This window comes from Lithobates pipiens, unplaced genomic scaffold (genome assembly GCF_037356315.1).
Source record: "Lithobates pipiens isolate NorthernLeopardFrog02 unplaced genomic scaffold, aLitPip1_a1.2 Scaffold_1, whole genome shotgun sequence".
Lineage (NCBI taxonomy): Eukaryota > Metazoa > Chordata > Amphibia > Anura > Ranidae > Lithobates > Lithobates pipiens.
Genome location: NW_027507685.1, coordinates 100,455,207 through 100,471,834, shown reverse-complemented (window position 1 = coordinate 100,471,834; position 16,628 = coordinate 100,455,207). Strand labels below are relative to the sequence as shown.

The 16,628-nt window shown below is 44.5% G+C and overlaps 1 long non-coding RNA gene across 1 annotated transcript in view; it reads right to left on the bottom strand.

The window, feature by feature from the left end:
• Nucleotides 1–1,608: 1,608 nt before the first annotated feature.
• LOC143988270 (uncharacterized) overlaps nt 1,609–16,628 on the bottom strand; it is an 89,938-nt gene continuing 74,918 nt past the window's right edge. The window contains exons 2-3 of the long non-coding RNA XR_013276810.1: nt 4,059–4,178; nt 1,609–1,834 (exon numbers count right to left, since the gene is read on the bottom strand). This is a non-coding gene — a long non-coding RNA (uncharacterized LOC143988270). The remainder of the gene's footprint in view (nt 1,835–4,058; nt 4,179–16,628) is intronic.

Below are 16,628 nucleotides of genomic sequence, written 5' to 3'. Positions count from 1 at the left end.
TGAATATAGCGGTGTATACTGCGGTCAGGGCAAGCAGACAACAACCACTACACAACAGCAAGATCGAAAATCGTCCGAAAACGATCGGTGTGTACTGTGTTAAAGGTACACAGAACACCCACTTACTCCTGCAGATGCCTTTATTATAGAACACCAGAGATAAAGGGGTATATACAGATGTATACTGTGCTGTGCTGGAAGCACACACAACTTCCAATAACTCCTGCAGATGGCAAGTGGGCTCAAATAGAGAAGAGCTATGAAGGTGGATATAGCGTTATGTACTGGGTACAGAGCACACAGACAGCACGCACAAGCTCCTAACACTACTGACTGCAAGCTCTATTATAAAAGATAGATCACTAGCTATATAGGTGAGGTGAATATAGCGGTGTATACTGCGGTCAGGGCACACAGACAACAACCACTACACAACAGCAAGATCGAAAATCGGCCGAAAACGATCGGTGTGTACTGTGTTGAAGGTACACAGAACACCCACTGCTTCAGATGCCAACACACTACACAAGGCCGCCGCGCTGAGGGCCTTATATAGTGTGGGGCGTGCACTACACAGCCTGAGCTATGATTGGCCACAGGCATCCTGCCTGTGCCCAATCATGGCTCTCCTCGCTGCCGGCGCTGTGATTGGCCAAGCATGCGGGGTCACAGTGCATGCTTGGCCAATCATGAGCCAGCAATGCACTGCGCCATCGCAGTGCATTGTGGGCCGTAAGCGCCACACGAATTTGGCGCGAACGTACCAAAACGTTCGGACTTCGCCGAACGGGCGAACAGTCGATGTTCGAGTCGAACGTATGTTCGACTCGAACACGAAGCTCATCCCTAGTGGCAGACAAGGTCACTTCGTTTAAATTTCCAGCGCTACACTATTATATTGAATTTATATGTTTTCACCTTTAAATATCCTTTTGGCGTGTTAGCAGCTTTTTTTGTTAATTTTGGGATAGCGCAGTGTTTACTGTTTTTTATGCTTTAGATAGAGGAAGGAGAAGACAGCAGGAGAGAGCACTGCTAAGAGACTCCATGGAGGACAAGTGGTCGCAGGAAGGAGGGTTGGTGAGTGGAGCACAGTCGGCAGGACTGGGGAGAATGCCGTTTCAGATGGGTGCAAAACCAGACAAGAGGGATGGGCAGTGGAAAGAGGTCACTGCAGCCAGGCTGGCTGGAAGGGCCTTGAGAGTCATCTGGGATTGGTAGTTGAGCAGAGGACAGTTAGCACCTAAACTATTTCTACACTACAGGGGGCCCAAGGTCCATGCCCACAAGGCAGTTCGAGACCTAGTTAGTGTCAGGCCTAACCAATGCGATGCTAGTCTGGAGGGGTAATGGTCTGCAGCAAGTGAAATACTGGAGGAGTGAGGCATAAGAGGTCTTAAGCAAGTTTGTGCTGGAGAGAAGACTTGGGTATATATAGAGGTCCCAAGCAAGTGGCACTGAAAACTCCTGGGCATCCCATAATTCCCCATCCAAGTTCAACCCCCACAGGCTTGGGCAGGGTGACAGGTGAAACACAACATTCAGCAAACAAGTACAAACAATACCGACTAGTGCAATTTGGATTAAACACGAAAAGCTGGGAAGACATTTTAGGTTTGAAAATCAGGTCAACTTTTTTTTAGCCATGTATGATTCCATATTATAAACAGTAGAGAACATTCCTTAAAGTGATCAGAAAGAGGCTCCATCTTCATGTGCATAACAGATCAAAATTGGGAAGGAAGTCTTTGGGTTGATTGCAGTTCATCTCGACCTTGCTGGCACATCAACCCTGCTGGAAGTCCAGTTAAGCAAACTTAAACGTAGGCAGGAGCTAAAAAAAAAAAAAAAAGAGAAGTGATAAAGGGTTAGAGATGAGACATCGATAAGCAATCCTTAAAGCATAATTCCACTCTGGCAGCCAAATTATCTTTTATATAAAACAAGACTGCTCCAGTAAAGCAGCCAAATCACTATGTGCATTGCCTATAAACTCAGCTCTGTTGGGACCACAAAGAGCATATGCACAAGGGGAGAAATCATTTGCAATGCATTCTACACTGCTCCAGGGTGGGCATATGAATGAGCAGCAAAGGGGAATGAATGGCATTTTATACAAACAATGCTCAAGTGAGCTTCAATACACATCATTTGCATTTCATATCACCACTCTACTAGTAAAGAAACAATTTACTAAGTGGATTACATACGAGCGCTGCTCTGTTGGGACCACCAAGCCTGCAATCAATGGAAAATCATTTGCAACCACATTCTACACTGCTCCAAGGTGAGTATTAATGAGCAGCAAGTGGGGAATTACCAGATTTCTATACAAACAAAGCTACAGTGGGCTTTGGGAGGGGGTCCTATCTACATTCTGCTCGCTATCAGATAATCAAGGAACGCATACATGCCGCAAGATGTACACGAGTCACATCACCACACCCGCCATTGTACCTACCAATTTAATGAGGATTGGGGATTATACCCTGTCCAAATTACCCAACAACTAGCTTCCCAACGCCAATACTCAAGACAATACACAAGTACTTTCAGACTGGCGTGAACTTGCAAACTTATTGCAATAAACGAAACTCGGGAAGATTAAACCTATTATTGCGTGGGAACGATATTTGTCATATCTTTTCCCCTTAGGGGATAAGACATCCCGACTCCATACCTTAAGCCTGACCCAAGAATAGGGAGCGTTGATTTTGGCCTGGCCGAGGAGTTTGTTGACTGTAATATGGTGCCCTCATATTCCAACCAAGAAAAACTAAGAATCATTCCAAAAGCAAGACTCCGTATTTCCAGGAGGAAAGGATGAACAGTTATAAGAGAATCCACCATTCTCACTGTAAGCCATAATTAAGCTTCTAGACCAAATGCCAGGATGCACCGGGAGTAGTGGATAAGGAGACTGAATACACACTAGCCCCGGCCTTCTCCTCCCCCAATCCAGCAAGGACTGAGATTGACTCAGTCCCCAAGCCCGCTACTACAGGACAGCCTGACAACCAGTCCAGATGCCCAACTACAGCTCACAATAGGAATTTAAGACAGTCTTACAACGGATGACCCTTTACTTCCAGAGAGCGGGGGCTCCCTGTAGACATTCCCAAGAGGGATCAGAGTGACATCCCTGCTCAGCCCTGCAGAAACAAACTCCTTGAAACTGGAGACCTTCAGGGTAAAGCAGAAGATGCGAGTTAATGAAGCAGAGACTCGGGTGAAGCAGTGTTGCATAGCCCTGTCCTACTCCATCAAAGCCCCTGAACGCCACAATAACCCACAACCAAGGAGCAAGAGACTTCAGACTGAACAAGAACCTCTGAACCCAAAACTTAAGAACTATTTTTTTTTAATTTACATAATCTTTATTTATTTTCATAATAATTTTTCCATAAACAAACTTTATACATTTAAATACTCAATTTTACAAATTGACAATTCTCTCTCCCCCCCCACCCCCTCCCCTTCAAGGACATAACAGGAAAAAAACAAAGGGTCCCTCATGCACAGACTGTGATCGTAGTTCTCCTAGTATCTCTGTCTTCTTAACACCTTTTGCTAAAACTCTCTCTCTCCCTCCTCCCCCCCATCCTCATCCCTTATGCTGGGTGTCCCAGCCTATCCAACCATGGTTTCCACATTCGTTTGAATTCCCTAAAATTCCCTCTCCTTACATATACTACCTTTTCCTTCCAAACCGTCTCTGTTATTAGCTGCCTCCAATCTGCTACTTAAGAACTATGATAAAAATTCATTACTTAGCTATAGACTATAGTGGTGAAATATTTAGTAAAGCTTTGGGTCCGCTGAGTGGCGAAACTCCGCTATAGACCATCTCCTTCCTAACTCAGCAAAGCAAGAAAACCAAGTATGTTCATTTTTGGGTCCACAAAATTGAGTAGTTAAACCCAAGCAATGAGTTATAATGAAAACTCATAACAAAAGATGATTGAGCTATAGATTCTCTCTACTTCCTAACCCTGCATAACCAAGTATTCTTTTTGGGTCCACAAAATTGTGTGGCTAACCCAAGCCATGGTACCCACCATATGCCAATACTGCAGGAAAAGAAAAGGGATTCCATCTTGCTTTGAGTGTTCGTGGCCTTCCCATCTTGCTTCGAGTGTTTGTGGCCTTCCCATCTTACTTTGAGTGTTTGTGGCCTTCTAAGTAGTCATGGAAAAGAACATTTACATTAGAGTCATGCCTGTGTATTTGGAGATAATGAAATCTGAGGTCTAATCTAAACCATCTCATGCAATACAGACATTCACTATGAACCTAAAATGCTTGCTGTATGGTTGTTCTAGTTAAACCTGGCTTCAATGTGTTTCAGGGTCACTTACCCCTGAATGTCCAAAGCTGTCAATGGTTCTGTTAAATCAGCAGCTTAAATGGAAAAAAAATATATAAAGAATCAGATTCCTCCATCCACACACTATGTGGATGCAGGAACCCTCCCCGCTCTCATTTTATTTTGACAGCGGGGAGACTCCCTTGCTGTGAGGCTGGTTTCACACAATGGGAGAACCAGCGATCCTCTGTGGGTGTCAAAGTTAATGACACCCCAGATCAGTTTCGCAGTGCGCGCTGTGAAATGGTACAGGAATCGGATCGCATAGGTGTGAACACCCATCTAATCCAATTCCAGTTGGTTTTACCAAGACTTTTTGTACCTTTATATTATAGCAACGTATGATTTTGTTGCACGACAACCAATTAGGAATATAACTTGTGGCAACCTTTCCGACCCAGGCCACAGAGATCTACTCTACCTACTATGTAACCAGGCTAGTTTGAGGAACGGCTTCAGTAAGTACAAAGGTCTTAGCAGAAACTAGGTTTCCAGTAGTTGATAATCATATACAGAGCAAAAATGGACATAAGACGTTTGTAAACTATTAGTAATCCTTGTGTTTTCTATAAAAGTCTTGAGGAATGTTCTTCAAAATATCCTTATACCAAGATATGGTACTTAAAGCTTAATACACATAAAAAGTTTCACTTAAAGGTTCCACAGATTACAGCATTTATAGACTGAATTTGATACATACCTCTCAGATTACTCTCAGGCCGCGTACACACGGGCGGACTGTTCGCCCAACTTTGTTCGTCAAACAGTTTGACAAACAGTCCGCTCAAAATTAGCATGAACGGACTTGACCACACACGATGAACGAACAGTCCGCTGAAAGCGTGCGCGATGACGTACGTCACGTACGACGGGACTAGAAATAGGAAGTCCAAGACACAGCAAAGCACCCTTTGGGCTCCTTCCGCTGACTTTGCGTTAGTAGAAGTTTGGTTAGAGATGATTCGCGCTTTTCAGACTTCAGCTTAATTTGTCCGTTCACTGCGGCGCAGTCTACCTGTGAGGTTTATATCTGTCTTTCGGTACGCGTGGATCAGTTGTACCTGTTATTAGGCGCTTCTGGTCCGCTCGTTTCTGGGTTTCAGGTCGTTCTTCATAGGTCTGGCTGTTCTTCAGTGCGTTCAGTTGAGCTTGTCTGTCCAGCCGACCGTTTCAAAGCCATGGAGAGTGGACGTACTCGGGAATGAGTTCGTGCTATATTGGGGCTTGGTGTTTTAGTTGTTATGAATTGTTTTTATTTAATGACTATTTTTTTTTTCCCTGTGTTTGACTCCCCAGTGTCCTTCCACGCCACAGGAATGGCAGACTGTGGCTTCCCAATTCGCTGCCCGTTGGGACTTTCCCAACTGCGGAGGGGCGATCGACGGGAAACATGTGAGGATTGTGCCCCCACCCCATTCGGGGTCCTACTATTGGAATTATAAGGGGTTCCATAGTGTGTTGCTAATGGCGGTGGTGTCGGCACAATGTGACTTTCTTTATGTGGATGTGGGGAAGAACGGCCGGATGTCTGACGGAGGAGTCTTTAGGCAGACCGAGTTCTGACACCGTCTTATCACTGGTGGCCTGGACTTGCCACCAGATGCCGAGAATGTGGAGGGTCTACCGTTTGTGTTTCTGGCTGATGAAGCGTTCGGTCTGAGTGAACATCTTATGAAACCCTTCCCCCAAAGGACCCTCACCCCGGAGAGGAGGGTTTTTAATTACCGGCTGGCCAGAGCAAGAAGGGTTGTGGAGAGTGCCTTTGGCATTATGGCCAGCCGGTTCCGTCTGTTACTGACAGCGATCAACCTTGCAGAATATAAACTGAACTATGTGATTCTGTGCTGCTGCATTCTGCACAATTTTCTACGTACATTTTCAGGTAACCAGTACCTGCAGCCTATTGGGCCTGAGGCCGGACTAATATTTCCAGAACTGACAGGGCTGGATCATGCCCTTCCTGGCTTAGCCCCCCAAACAGCACGTGAGCTGCGTGACCGCTATGTCAGCTATTTTAATGGTAGGGGGGCTATTCCAATGCCAGCTGACCAATAAAAATGTATTTTTCGTGAAATATGTATTGTCTGTTCAAATTTTTAAGTTTGGTTCTTGTTTGCTTTTCACGTTGCTTGTCTCCTACATTGTCCTAATTCAGGGATATGCAATTGGCCAACCTCCAGCTGGTGCAAAACTACAAGTCAATCATGCCTCTGGGTCTCATGCTTGTGGCTGTCAGTCTTGCTATGCTTCATGGGACTTGTAGTTCTGCAACAGCTGGATTTCCACTAATTGCATATTCCTGTCCTAGTGCATTTGTATAGCAAAGTGGTTTTTGACAATAGGAAATAAGGCCCTTTGTGACAGAAAACACAAAATGACTTCCCAAACTGGTATTGAGTATTGAAAGAAGTAGACACACACACACACACACACATCTTTTTTTTGGAATTTTTAATAGTGCACATTCCAACCAGTGCCTCTTTTTTAGATTTTTTTTTTGTAATTTTTTTTTTTTTTTTTTGGAAACATATAAATATATAGATATATCTATATATATGTATATATATATATATATATATATATATACAATAAAATTATAAAAAAATACATAAAATCAAATTTTTAACTATTTACAGAAAACAAGGGGTAAAGCCAAATTTTGAAGATGCACACCAAAAATTGGTAATGTCAACATGTGCTATGTACCATCATGAGTGATCAATGGACGTGTTTGGTGTGTGCAATCCCTTCCTCTCACATACTAGAATGAGGAAGTTTGCAAACACCAAATGCGTCCATTGTGATCCTCTGATGGCACATAGCACATGTTGACACACCGTGTGCATCTTCAAAATTTGGCCTCTAAAAACTCTGTTTTTAAAACATTAAAAACGTTTTTCCAAGGGAATGAAGAACATGATCGATTGGGTTTTAGGGAAAAGGGGCTTAGATTCTCCCTAAAACATCGATCATGTTCTTCATTCCCTGCCTCATAGTGACCAGTTCTCTTTGGATGTTGAGAATCTGGTTCTCCATCCGGTCAATCTGCCCATTCCAGGCCATGATGTCACCAATTAGCCTCTGGGCACTGTCCGCTGAAAATGGCTCCGCGGCTTCTCCTACCACAACCAGATCATCACCTAAAAACATGTGTAGATAAAAAATTGGTTAAAATATACAGCCATTAATTGTTTACCTTAAGCTGGGTTGTCAGACACTCACTTTGTGGGGTGTGTAACTCCACCAGCTCTTCCTCCTCCACATCTAGCCCTGGGCTCGGCTCATCCAGTGGAGCTACGGAGCTTGGTCCAGCGGAGAATACCGAGCTTGGCTGCTCCCTCTCGGACACTGGGCTGGGCAGCTCCAATACCGACGCGGGGCTGGGGCTAAGTGCCCAATCAGGCTGGCGAGGTCGGGGGGTCCTGGGCTGCTCCGCCTCTTGTCTGAGTCTTTGTTTCCATATGAGAATGAAAAAAAAAAAAAAAAAAAGATACTTTTAAGCATAGTGATATTTGAGTTCAGAAATTTGAATATGAAACATTGGTTTGAAGTGGTGTACAATTATTAGCTGGTTATTACAAGATCCTAGTTTAATACATCCTTAAAATGACTTTTTTTTAGTTAGGCTGTGTTCAGACTGCTGCGATGTGCGAACGCTGCAAATCTACTGTGGTTTCACGCATCGCATGCGCAGTTCGCACTGCCCTATGTGACCTGCTGGGAGTATCAGTGTAAAGTTTTATTGACACCTCCAAATTAGTTCTCATTTCACAGTGCAATCTTTAAACTCGGACAGGAATCGGACCACATGGTGTGAAGACCCATGTGATCCGATTCGGCTTTGGACTAAAAAAAGGCCCATGTACAAGTTTGGGCCGGATGCGATGCGAATTCAGCCATACTATATGTATGGCTGAAATCGCATCACACAGAGATCACATGTGATTTGCACTGCAGTGCGGTGCAAATCACATTTGATCTCGTACATTGCAGCAATGTGAACCTAGCCTTTAACCAAACTGTGATACTTTATATCTTTTGTCCAAGTTTCACAGACGGACACATTCGAATCATCCCCTGGAGTACCTGTGTGTGATTATGTCAAAAAATGTTCTATGATGTCCCAAACTACACTTAAATGTTTCCCAGTCCAGATGTTGAACCAGCATTTTATCTATCTATCTATCTATCTATCTATCTATCTATCTATCTATCTATCTATCTATCTATCTATCTCATTTTTTTTTATTGAGTCTACATTGCACTGAATAAATTTATGAAACTTTATTAAAAATTTATATCCTATAAACTGAGCGTGACAATTCAGTTTATCATGAACAATACAAAAAAATTAATAACTAATTAAAATCTAATCCAACACCAGATAAATTTACACCATATACAAATTCATGCTATTTACGCCCACATATACGAACAACCATATGCGCTCATTACATGAACTATTAACTACACGAACGATCAAATCCGCCAGATTTACATACAATACCTACATGAACGATTACGACCAAATCCGCCAGATTCACATACGGTACCTACACGAACGATTACGATCAAATCCGCCAGATTCACATTCAATACCTACACGAACGATTATGTCCGACAGTCACGATAAACGCGGAGTTTACTCACTTTTTTTCAGGGCCTTTTTGATGCGATGATATTGCTCCGGCTCCCTGGACTTGATGTCGGACCATCGTTTCCGGAGCTGGTCCTTGCCTCTTCGTACCCCAAATTTGTTGTACAAAGTTATGACGACCTCCTCCAAGATGCCGCTTTTCCGGACATTGGGTTTAGGGTACGGGCCATGTTCCCCATCATAGTCCTCCCTTCTTAATATAGCCACCATCTCCACCATCTCTTCAAAGGCCATATTGGTGGCCTTATATCTCCTCCTTGCTCCAGAATCATGGGGGCCATGGCTTTCCTCCGCGCTGCTCACGCTGCTAATAGAATTTGCATCCGCCATTTTCTCCTATCATTCACCCACAGCGGAACGAGGGTAAAAGGGGCGGGGAAATACGGTCACAAGGAACGTCAGGGGCGGGCGACGCAGGCGGAGCCTGAGCGCATGCGCTGTATATAAAGCGTTACCGCGAGCCTGTACGCTTGTCCGAACGGAAGCAGCGAGTGCTACACGCGACGGTAAGATAGTTATCGTTTTATTTTCGTTTAATTTAAAGCCTGCGTTAGGAATGTGTATATTGAAATTTAATCTTATTGACGTTTAATTGATTTTTATGTGGGTTGGTGATTGAGTGGGGTTGGTGTTTTGTGTGGTAGTGTGGGGGTGGAGGTGGGTGTATAGGGGGGTGGGGGTAGTGTGTGTGTGTGTGTGGGGGGGGGGGTAGTGTGTGTGTGTGTGTGGGGGGGGGGGGTAGTGTGTGTGTGTGTGTGTGTGTGTATGTGTATGGGGCAGTAGTGTGTGTGTGTGTGTGTGTGTGTGTGTGTATGTGTATGGGGCAGTAGTGTGTGTGTGTGTGTGTGTGTGTGTGTGTGGGGGGGGGGGGAGTGTTTGTGTGTGTGGGAGGGGTAGTGTGTGTGTGTGTGTGTGTGTGTGTGTGTGTATGTGTATGGGGCAGTAGTGTGTGTAGTGTGTGTGTGTGTGTGTGTGTGTGGGGGGGGGGGGTAGTGTTTTTGTGTGTGGGAGGGGTAGTGTGTGTGTGGGGGGTAGTGTGTGTGTGGGGGGGTAGCGTGTGTGGTAGTGTGTGTCTCGCCTACATTGTCACAATATAGTGTGCATTTGGTCTGACTTTTTTTTTTTTTCAGAAAATGCAAAGGTATACCCCAGACCCCTTTAAGGAGGAGGCCTTCCTCTCAACATTTCTGGATTTAATTGAGTCGCACAGTAGTCTTTGGGATTCAAAACACCCCCAATATTCAAGCCGTGCTGCCCGGAAGAAGACACTGGAGACAGTTTTGACGTTTGTGAAAACCCGACTCCCCCAGGCAGACACTGACTTTGTGAACGCCAAAATTAAGAACCTGCGTAGCGTGTATAGGCGGGAGCGCAGAAAGATCCTAGAGTCCCAAACATCAGGATCAGCAGCAGGTCAGGTCTATGTACCTAAGCTGTGGTATTATGACAGGCTGTGTTTTCTGGATGACACGTCAGAAGCCAGGCAGTCACTTTCTACTCTTCCGTCTACCCTTCCCTCCACCCTTCCCTCCACCTCAGGTGAGCCATCCCTGGAAGATCCAGACCCTTCCTTGCTGGACGAAGTTGATGCGCCCAGCTGGAGCCAGGTATATTTTATTTTCTAAAGTTTGGATTGCTCAAATATTAATGATGTAAAGTTCAATGTTTGAATTGCTTCCAAATGTAGGATTTCATCACAAATTAAATTAGATAGAAGGATACAGTAGTTTACACAAATGTGGCTCAAATCTTGGTGAACTGATGGAAAAATGATGGTGTCAAAATGATAACCTTTTGTATTTCAAGACAAATGTATTTGCAAGTGAGAACTGTAAAATTGTTAGTGATTGATGATTTCAAAATATAGACATATTTTATTTATTGATTTCTTTGTTTTTTACACAGGATGAGCTCACCCAGGAGGAGGCCGGGACCAGTGGTATGGAGGAGGAGGCCGGGACCAGCCACAGACAAGAGCTAGCTGGGCCCAGCAGGAGTCGGACTGAAAGCCAGGTCCCTCCCCTCCGCCTAGCCAGCAAAAGGCCCAGGAGGATGACCCGTACAGAGGAGGAGTCCTTGGCGCTTATACGCCAAGCCACACAAGTTCTGTCCAAACCCCCCAATCCGGAGGAGGCCTATGCCACTTATCTGGCTAGTAAGCTACTTGAAATGGACAAACCACAGCGCAACTTGTGTGAAGCAATATTTTTTGATGCCATCCAACGGGGTCTGAAGGGTGAGCTCACACCCACCACCAAGCTTTACAACGCAGACCCTACTGCTCCTCCTCCTCCTCCTCCTCCTCCTCCTACCACAACTCCACCACCAGAGGCACAGCCTCCAGCGACGCGTGGAGGGAAGGCTAGACGGAAGAGTCGCAAGTGACTGCCTGGCTTCAGTCTGCTCTGAAAGAAGACGCAGGCTGTTGTAGTACCACAGTCTGGGGACATAGATCTCATCTGCTGCTGTTCCTGGTCTTTGGGATTCTAGGACCTGGTTGTGCTCCCTATTTACATGCTACACAGGTTCGGAATTTTGGTGGCCACTCACTTGATGTGTGCCTGGGGGACAAAAGGCTTCACAAACGTCAAAATTGTCTCCAGTGTTGCCTCCCTCTTGATTTATTTTTGTTCTGAGGAAAAATAAAAATTTATTATTTCCAAAAAATTTTGTATGTTTTTTTTTTTTTTTTTCTTTTAATTTTGCCTTAAAAAACAAAGTTTATTTGTGAGTAGGCAGATACATGTCAAAAGACTCTGGGGGTTATTTACAAAACACACGTTCATGTAAATATGCTAACTTCAAGTGCAATTTTTAAAGCACTGCAAGTGCACTTGGAAGTGCAGTCGCTGTAAATTTGAGGCTTAACATTTGAAATGAGGGGAAGCTCTGCTGATTTTGAACATGCAATCATGTGTAAGCTAAAATGCTGATTTGGGTATCTATCTATCTATCTATCTATCTATCTATCTATCTATCTATCTATCTATCTATCTCTACTTGCATAGTCCTGCTTGGCCAAAAAAAATGCAAGTCCATCTTGTTTCAACCCCCACCACAAAAAAAAAAAAAAAAAAAAAAAAATATGACAATAGTAGTTCCAAAAATATATAGTAATAGATTAATTCTATATATTTTTTTTTAGAAATAAATAAATAAATATATATATATATATAAATTTTTTGGGGGGTTTTTATTTTATATTTTTTTTAAGATATATATATATATATATAATTTTTTTTATTTTTTTATTTTATTTTTTTAGGGTTTTTTTTTTTTTTTTTTTTGAATATATTTTTTCGATAATTGGAAGATTAATCATAGGATGAGGATGAATAAAAACATGTGGTATAACTCTGTGTGAATATAAGCAGCAAAGCTACTTCACTTTTCTTGCATTACGAAGAAGAAAAGAACGGGCTATATTAAAAAAACCACAAAATTAGCAGCATGACGAATATGCTAGCTTCAATACGAACACTAGTTTTACAAGACTGAGCGCTTCCGCCCTGTCCGCCCTGTAAATCCTTTCTGGGCATGCGCGAAACTTAGTCTGTCGAACGAGCCTACACACGAGCGGACTGTCCGCTGAAACCAAGTTTCAGCGGACTGTCTTACGGGAATTCCGAAAAACTTTGTTCGTCAGACTGTCCGCTGAAACTGTCCGCTGAAGCCCACACACGAGCGGACTGTCCGCTGAAACACTGTTCAGCGGACAAAGTTGGGCGAACAGTCCGCCCGTGTGTACGCGGCCTCAGACAGCACAGTGTTGCCATACTTCAGCCTTGATGGTCCTCTCACCAGCTACAATATAAATGTAAGCCTTAAGCCGCGTACACACGGGCGGACTGTATGGCCTACTTAGTCCGTCGAAACACATTTCAGCGGACAGTCCGCTCGTGTGTGGGCTTCAGCGGACTTTTTCAGCGTGCAGTCTGGCGTACTAAGTATTTCGGATTTTTCGAAATACTGTCCGTCATACTTTGGTTTCAGCGGACAATCCGCTTGTCAGTAGGCTAGTTCGATGGACTAAGAATGGCGCATGCTCAGAAAGGATTTACACGGCGAAAGGTTGCATTGCTGTGTATTGGACTTCCTATTTCTAGTCCCGTCGTACGTGCTGTACACGTCATCGCGCAAGCTTTCGACGGACTGTTTGTGCATCCGTGTGTGGTCAAGTCCGTTCATTCGAAAGTAGGCCATACAATCCGCCCGTGTGTACGCGGCTTTAGGATCACATGAAAACATAAGCGGCAAAACTGAGGAATACGGCGTTGATTGTAACACACAGAAATTGACAACTGAAACCATGTGAAGTTGGCCAAATCGCTGAAGTGTTAGCATGTTGTGGGAGCGGGAAGTATCATGAACCTTTTCCCCCATAAGGAGAGAAGGATTCTGACCCAATACCTAAAGTCTGACCCAAGAAAAGAGAGTATTGATTTTGGCCTGGCCAAAGAGTTTGTTGACTGTAATATGGTGCCCTCATACTCCAACCAAGAAAAACTAAGATCCATTCCAAAAGCAAGACTCCGTATTCCCAGGAAGAAAGGATGAACAGTTATAAGAGAATCCACCATTCCCACTGTAAGCCATAATTAAGCTTCTAGACTAACTGTAAGGAAGCATGGGAGCAGTGAGCAAGGAGACTGAATAAGATCTAGCCCCGGCCTTCTCGGAGGAGTGGGCACTTCTCCACCAATCCAGCAAGGACTGAGATTGACCCAGTACCTAAACCCACTACTGCAGAACAGCCTGGCAACTAGTCCAGATGCCCAACTACAGCTCACAATAGAAATTTTGCAAGCGTCACCTCCGTTGGTTGGCTCCCTGACTTGATCATGGCCTGAAGTTTCCCGATTCTCCACTGTTCCCATTCGTTGAGAATGCTGCTCCGGTACTTGCTTCAGTTACTCACTGTGGTCCCTGGTAAAGGTGGTTGGACACTTAGTGGCGACAGCTTCCCTTCTACCTCTGGCCATGATAGGTTCTCCGGCCGGCAGAACCATTACTTTTGGTTGGACTACAAGTCGCAGTCCCAATCCTGCACTGCCTTCTTAATTCTGGATAGGCCCTCACACAGCCTGGCAGCCAGATGCCCCCGGGATAGGCCCAATCTCCATCCTAGCGGCCTAGGGTGTACGACACATGTCCACCCAGACAGTGGCACAGAACATAGATCACCTGACCCCACCCAAATACATAGGTTCTCCCAGCAGGCCAAGGGCTTCAAGAAAACCCCTGCCCATTGTCCGGGACCTCCCATATACCCATAACTTGACCTTAAAATGTCACTCTTACAGTGCCACCAAGTGCCCAGCCACCTTGTGGCAGAAGAGAAAAGTACAAGGCCAAACTTAGGGAGAAATCAATGGATCTCTAACAACTAACTACAGTAGCTTTTCCTGACAAGGAATTTGGTGAGGAGCTCCTTGACTAAACCCCGGGGCGCTGCATAATAAGATATAGATAGTCCTCTTTCCCAGGTGTGAAATGGTTTGTATCTATTAATGAAATCAAAGTTGTGCTCCCAGTGATAATGCCTACACAGACTATCCCATATTCTAAAAGTATTCTCTGTCAGTGGATTTGTGCTATTTGCTAAATCTTGATATGACACCAAGACCATCTTACCTAAATCTACTTTAATTTGTGCAAAATTCTATCTCCACCCAGTTTTTATTTTTATTATTGTGAATTCAATCTATTAACCATGAAATAGTGTCTGCCTGTTAATATTTTTTAGGATCTGGCAGTGCCAGTCCGCCTGCTTTCTTCTCTTTGGTCAGCACAGCATATGAAATTATAGAAAGTCTACGTGCCCATTTATACTTCAATGTGAGAGTTCTAATGCCCCATATACAGGATCAAAAATTCCATCAGAAAAACTTGGATGGTTTTTCCGACGGAAATCTGCTCAAGCTTGCCTTGCATGGTCACACAAAAGTTCTCTGAATTTTCGACCGTCAAGAATGCGCTGACTTTCAATACTACGACAAGCCAAGAAAATTAAGTTCAATGCTTCCGAGCATGCGTCAAATTGTTTCTGAGTATGCTTAGGAATTTTGCGTGTCGGAATTTGTACAGACGTTCGGAATTTCCGATCGTAAGTTTTACCGAACGAAAAATAGAGAACCTGCTCTCAATCTTTTGCTGGCGGGAATTCGGCCAGCAAAAATCCGATGGAGCATACACACCGTTGCATTTTCCAACCAAAAGCTCTCATTGGTCTTTTGCTGGCCAAATTTCCAATCATGTGTACGGGGCATAAGTCTTAAAATATTCCTGTGGGAGGGAGATTGGGAGAATTTGAAATGTATGCAGCACTTTAGGCATAATACTTGTTTTAAATGTATTTATTCTTCCCAACCAGGAGATTGGTCTATATTTCAGGGAATTTAAATTGTCTTTAATAGTGATGGACCAACTTCCGACGGGACGTTTCGCGAACGCGGACCGCGAACGCGGACCACGAACGCGGCTGATAGTTTGCGAACCGGAACGTTCGCGGCGGGCCCCATTGACTTCAATGGGAGGCGAACTTCGCAAACCTACAGGTCAAATTTGCAGCCACAAAATAATTAATAGCTGTGTAAACATAGTCCCACCACATGGCCAATGACATAACACATGTATGAGGTGAATCTGGGATCGACAACTACAAGCATTCTTTTTTTATATGGAAAATTGTTGTGACAATTCAGGACTGTGGAGCGCATGAAGGTAATGGAGGAGAGGGAAGATCAGGGTAGGCAAAGAAGAGGGTGCAGGAGATGATCACCAGCAGTGTGACATACAGCAATGACACCTGCATCGTAATAGAGTCATCTGACAACAGCACTGTGATAGAGAGCACTGACATCAGCAGCGTGACATACAGAAATGACACCTGCACCATGATAGAGTGATCTGACAACAGCACCATGATAGAGAGCACTGACATCAGCAGCATGACATAAAGCACTCACACCAGCACTGTGATATACAGCACTGACAGCAGCAGCGTGATAGAGAGCACTGACATCAGCAGCGTGTCATAAAGCACTCACACCAGCACCGTGATATACAGCACTGACAGCAGCACCGTGATAGAGAGCACTGACATCAGCAGCGTGTCATAAAGCACTCACACCAGCACCGTGATATACAGCACTGACAGCAGCACCGTGACAGAGAGCACTGACATCAGCAGCGTGACATAAAGCACTCACACCAGCACCGTGATATACAGCACTGACAGCAGCACCGTGACAGAGAGCACTGACATCAGCAGCGTGACATAAAGCACTCACACCAGCACCGTGATATACAGCACTGACAGCAGCACTGTGATAGAGAGCACTGACATCAGCAGCGTGACATAAAGCACTCACACCAGCACCGTGATATACAGCACTGACAGCAGCACCGTGATAGAGAGCACTGACATCAGCAGTGTGACATAAAGCACTCACACCAGCACCGTGATATACAGCACTGACAGCAGCACAGTGATAGAAAGCACTGACATCAGCAGCGTGACATAAAGCACTCACACCAGCACCGTGATATACAGCACTGACAGCAGTACCGTGACAGAGAGCACTGACATCAGCACTGTGATAT